Consider the following 6,213-nt stretch of genomic DNA (forward strand, 5'->3'; position numbering starts at 1 on the left):
AAAAAAAAAAAATAAAAAAAAAAAAATAAAAAAATAAACACATCATGGTAAAATTAATACCTTCTCAGCTTCGCATCGAAGCTAAAATTGAAAAAATTAGCGATTTTTTAATTTGTCATTTTTGGGAGATTTCCCCCGTTTACAGGGAATGAGGAAATTTTTTTCAATTTTTGAGGATAATATCTTCAATTAGATACGATTTGTGATCTTTTAACGTATCGTTGAAAGAAATCAGTTTGGTGAGAGCTAAGAAAAAGTGATAACAGACACAAAAAAAAATTAATAAATAAAAAACAAATCCTAGTAAAATTAATACTTACTCAGCTTCGCATCAAAGCTAAAAAAAAAAAATGATGTGATTTACTGAAGTTTTTATTTAAAGATTTTCTTTATTTACATTTATCTTAATTTTATCATAGATACTTGTTAATTGAAATAGTATTAAATCTAAATAGTATGATTGCAAAAGAAACCGTTTAGCATATTGAATTTTAACGAAAAAAGTATAAAATAAACACAGCATTTAATGTATTCAGGACTTCGAGTTATTTCTAAATTGACTAAATTCGTTGTTTTTACTAATTGATTTTCTAAAATAAAGTAGTAATAAGAATAATTTAAAAAAAAATTGAAGTTTTAAAGTTTAACATATGCGTTATTTAAAATGCATAAATTTGTACATACATTATAACTTGACAGCTTAGTTTTACTAATTTCCTTTCTCAATTTACAACGTATACATACTTAAAGTTCACAAATATTGACTGAGTTGGCATAAACTTTCTTATTATCTTTTTCAATTAGTTTTCATTTGTGTTGCGTTTTTGTCAGACATCTCTTATTTATGTTTACTTTTTCTTTTTACTTTTCAGTTTATTGAGAGTCAATGTGGTCTTCCCTCAAAGAGGAGGTTTCTTAACCATATACTCGTAAACCCAACCGGGGGGAGAGCTGGCGGTGACTTCAATCATAGAACTAATCTTTCGCTCAGCAAACAAAGCCACCCGTGGCTGAGTCTTGATCCGAGATAATATGCATATAGGTGAGTTTGGGCAACCATAGGATAATTAATTGGATCAGTAGATGGTAATGCAGATCAGCTGGCTTAGCCGGATGTTGATCCCTTAGTTTCCAAATAAGTTCAATTATTGTATAATTGGTTATATCAATATACAGTGTGATTTACCGTGTACCATTGGATTTCTTCTAAAATAATAGTAATATCAATACCGAATAGAACTTCTAGAGGTATCAACTTATTTTTTTTTAATGTGACGCAGACTCCTAGTCAGCGTAATACACTCGATCCTCCTATACGGGTCTCGGGTTTGGGTAGATACTCTTGAGTATTTGTCCAAGAACCTAGAAGCCCTGCTCAAGGTGCGATCCGGACCGTTTCGGCGTACCGAACGGTGTCCGGAGTGGCAGTGGGTATCCTGTCTTAATCTGCTTGCCGAGGAACACGCCGCCGGCCATGAGTTCTGCCGAGAACGCGGCCAGCCCCTCCAACTCGAGGACCGGCTGGCACTTAGGCAGATGACCATCCTTCGGTGGCGGATTCGCCTCTCGGAGGAAACTACGAGAGGCAACAAGCGATCACTGTTCGGATCGCCCAGGAGAGGTAGACAGCGCTCTACACATCCTCTTCCTTTGCGAGGCGTGGTCCTAGAAGCGGGACTCTTTGGAATCCCGACTTGGGTTCGCGTTCCCAGTCGAGTCCATGGTGGACCTGTTGTTGGGAGACGGGAGACATGGAGGCTCGCCCAGGCGTTCATCGCATCCGTCTTGAAAAAGAAGGAGGAAGCGGAACGCCTGAGACAGAGTCAAGCACGCCACCTGGTAAAGAAGGACCTAAGGTGCTGATTTAGGCTAGCGCCTTAGGATTTCGTGTTTTATGTGTTCTTATATGTGTGTAAATTATTTTGCCTAATCCTCTCAAAGTCCTGCTCCCACCTCCACGTGATGCAACCCAAGTAACAGATGCCCAACTGTAGTTTCAGGACGGTCTACATTAATGCCGGCCAAGAGAAAAAAAAATGCTAATATTTTAAAAAGTTAGACTTCAAAATTAGTTATTGACCAGTGAAAATTTTATTTAGACCATCTCCTATTTAACAGTAGAAAAAATAATAGTACGATCCCATTTAACTTTTGAAATATACCCCTAATATCTACCCTCAGAAATACTTTTTTATTATAATAGACTTGATATTAACAATGGTCTACGAAAAAACAATTTAATTTTAATCCAAATTATTAAATCATTATTTAACGGAATAATTGAGGATAGTATTTTTAATAAATCAGACTGTATATTTACACTAGTATGTTGCCCTTATAGGGAATAGACCAAAAACTAATTTAATCACTTATAAATTGAAAAATAAATAGTACTACATTTAGCGAAAATATTCCTCATAATTTTATTATTTTAGAAGAAATCTAATGATCAATGATAAATAATTTACTTCGTGTGTTAATTGTAGTAAGAGTAATGTAAATTGTCGTGTACCCAAGTATTTATTTTATTTAATTGGTAATATATGTACAAAATCATTTTATTATTTTTTCTTGGTTTCCACCATATTGTGTAAGTGGAACTTTAATTGGTATAAATAACTTGAAAGGGCCAATTATGCTATAAAAGCTTCGGAATTAAAATCATTGTAAATAAAGATATTTTTAAATATTAGTAATTTATTTTTCTCATTATTAACTACTAAAGGCTATTAAGAAAAATTAAAGGAAATGGTAACATAGTGAGGTCATGGTACAGTGGGGACGTGGTATAGTTGATACAAGTATATATGATATTTAAATCAATATCATAAAAAATACTTCGATTGTAATATAGCAAAATAATACTTTTGTCTAACTTCGGGGCCGTTTACATACAGAAAACAAGTCATTGGGACAAAAATATTTTTCTTTAACTAATAGTATGTAATATAAGCTTTAATTATACATATGTATAAAGCTTGACAAATTTCTGGAACATGTAGTTCAATGTGCGTATGTTATATAAAAATTTCGTATATTTTAAACAATTTTAAAAAATGTAATATTTTTTTGGGAAATACCACCATTTACGTGGAACTAGGGAAATTTTTTCGATTTTTGAGGGTAATATCTTTGGCTTGATAAAACGTGTTAAACTTCATTTTGCTATAAAAAATAAAAAATATAACCACATTAGAAAGCTAATAACCCTTTAAAATCACTCTATTATTAATTAACAATTAAATAAAGTATATGATACTTATTTAATAATTGAAACGCATAAATTATTGATACATTATTATGTAAATATTTATGTACAAATTTTTTAATTATAAATTTCATTACATATTATAATGAAAATTTTATACTTAAATATTGTAAACTCAAAAAAAAAAAATGATATATTGGTAAAATATTAAGTATATGTAATACTTGAGTTTGTCGAGTTATTTCTCTAGTGAAATAGTTTTTTAATATACTCATTAGTGCTACCCTTCAAATCAGTTTTTTAATATATTTATTAAAACTCAAGAATAGTCTGTTGTTGATAGTTTTCTTTATTAAACTCCGTTAGATTCTTTTTTTTGTTAATTGAAACTTCAATTCAATAATTTTCTAAAAGCCTCAATTTTCATTCCCTCTTTGAATTTTGGATATTAATTTATTTTTTATTTCTGAATTCAATTGTGATTCTTTAGGCAATGTATAATAAAATTATCACAATATTATGGTAAAAAAAAATAAATTCATTTATTTGATTACTTTTCTCATAATTTAGTTTATAAATTATTTTTGTAAAGATATTTTATAATTGCTTTTTGATGTTCTTTTTAAATGTCATAATACATATCAAAGAAACACAATGAAACTTTTATTAGAGTAAATCTCTTTATAGCATAAATACTTCCAACGGTTGATTTTTGAAAAAAAATATTCCAGTATAGTTTTTTTAGCTTTGATGCGAAGCTGAGAAGGTATTGGTTTTACTATGATGTGTTTTTTTTTTTGTGTGTGTGTGTCTGTCACCACTTTTTCTCAGCGCTCACTTAACGGATTTCTTTCTGCGATATGTCAAAAGATCACAAATCGTATATATTTTACCTCAAGATATTAACCTCAAAAATTAAAAAAAATTCCCTCATTCTCCGTAAATGGGGGAAACCTCCAAAAAAATTACAAATTTAAAAATCGCTAATTTTCGAAATTTTTTCCATTTTTTTAACTAAAAACTGCCGTAACTTTTTCAAAAATGAACATATCAATGTAATTGTTTTTTTTTATAGATGCTTGATGTTTTTACCTATCATTTGGTATATTTTTTTTGTAAATTTGACCCTTTATCTGCCCACAGGGAGGGATTTAAAATGACAACTTTTTCACAAAAAATTTACTTTTTCAACTTAACTTTTAAAAATGTTCCGAAAGTTCTGACACTTTTATATATATCTTAAAGCTAATGTAATATACTTTAATTTGAAAAAAAAAAATTTGACCTCTGGACTTGTCTTCACGGCTACCGAATGCTATTTTTGTGTGAAAATTCTTGATTTTATTTTTTACATTTTTAACTTTATAATGCTATAACTTATTGAAAAGTGTATGGATCAACACAATTTTTTTATGAGAAATAATATTTTTTAATAATCCCTTTTTCATTCGACATACATTATCTTAATCAAGATATTAATACGGAACTAGCAGATCATGTAGCTTTTGGAATAATACACAATTTTTTTAAAATTAAACACTATCTAAAGATTTGCATCGAAGCGTTTTTTTTTTTGATAGTGATTTTAATCACTGTCAGATATCATTATACTTGATCCAACTATGCAACGTCACCACTGTGCCGCGACCCCCCGTGCTGGGTTTTTTAAAATATGTCTAACACGAGAAAGGTAAAATAGAATAAAAATCATTTTCAAGGAATATTAATAGTGTTGCATGTGGGATTTTTATCGGCCTGCAACAACAACGTGGTTTGCCACTCGCATAACAACTAGCTATAGTAACAAGGGTTGTCACCACCTAGGCGAGGTGTCACACATGATATGATTACCGGACCATAGGTGGAATTTAATTTTTAGTTAATTAAAAGTGTAATTTAAGTTAATATGTCGTTATATGTATAAACGATTACAATATCTCGTGGTTTATTAACCACAACTATGAAAATTGAAGTTGTATGTGGTTGATATGTAAAACATACCGTAGCATGTGTCTATATTAAGGAAGAGGGATAAAATACGCGTGAGTACTTAAGTTATTTGCGGAATAAAATAAATATTACAGTTAAAATTAATAAGGATATTAAATTTAATTATTAAAAAGGAAAATTAAGTTAAACATGGACAAAAATACGAATGCATCAAAAAATATGTCTACAAATAAAGGCAACAAAAATAAAATAAAATATTTAACAAAAAACAAATAATATCATAAACATCATGGACGGTATTGGAACACATTCGTTAATGTTAATGGGAAATTAATGAAAAATACCAGGAATAGTCTGGATACTCGCTCCTCAGCGTCGGCTAGAAAAATGGGAAACACGTGCTCTCCACACATAAACAAAAATAAGTTAATTTATAATAAAATAATTAATAAAATATAGCTCATCACATAAACATAATTATAAAATAGAAAACGATACTCGGTCTCCGAAGAGACCGGCCGTTCACCGTTGGCAGCTCTACTCTGATATTGAAGAAAGTGACAATAAGACAACAAAAATGTGCACATTAGCACGGTCAATCAAGAAAGATGGAGAAGAGCCAATACCGATGTAACGGCAATTTCAAATCGATAACGGCCAGTCTTTTTGGGAGGGATCAATACCGATAAACAATTCGATTTTAATTATATTTATTTTCTTTTGTCACCTTATCTAGCGGTCAACGGCAAAAATAATGAGTGGCTGACACCGCTGTGTCAGGAAAAGGTTCTTTCGCGTGATAAAATAAATAAATAGACATAACAAAAAATTATAAACGATCCACCTACGAATTTGTGACGTTACAGTGTTTATTTTATTTAAACCTTATTAAAACCATTTACACAACTGTTCATAAAACATAATTTTGAATATCACTTATACAGAGTGTCTCACCATATTTTGACATTTTAGCTTCGATGCGAAGCTGAAAAGGTATTGGTTTTACTATGATGTGTTTTTTTTTTTTTTTTTTTTTTTATTTTTTTTTTTTGTGT

General features: G+C 30.2%; 1 protein-coding gene across 1 annotated transcript in view; it reads left to right on the top strand.

Moving 5' to 3' along the window:
• The first annotated feature begins 916 nt into the window (after window positions 1-916).
• The window catches only part of LOC126901628 (uncharacterized), a 19,563-nt gene continuing 14,266 nt past the window's right edge, over window positions 917-6,213 (top strand). Inside the window, exon 1 of the mRNA XM_050678251.1 lies at window positions 917-1,042. The gene's annotated coding sequence lies outside the window, so the exon portion shown is untranslated. The remainder of the gene's footprint in view (window positions 1,043-6,213) is intronic.

The sequence above is a fragment of the Daktulosphaira vitifoliae genome, unplaced genomic scaffold, assembly GCF_025091365.1.
Source record: "Daktulosphaira vitifoliae isolate Bord-2020 unplaced genomic scaffold, ASM2509136v1 Scaffold_3, whole genome shotgun sequence".
Taxonomy (NCBI): domain Eukaryota; kingdom Metazoa; phylum Arthropoda; class Insecta; order Hemiptera; family Phylloxeridae; genus Daktulosphaira; species Daktulosphaira vitifoliae.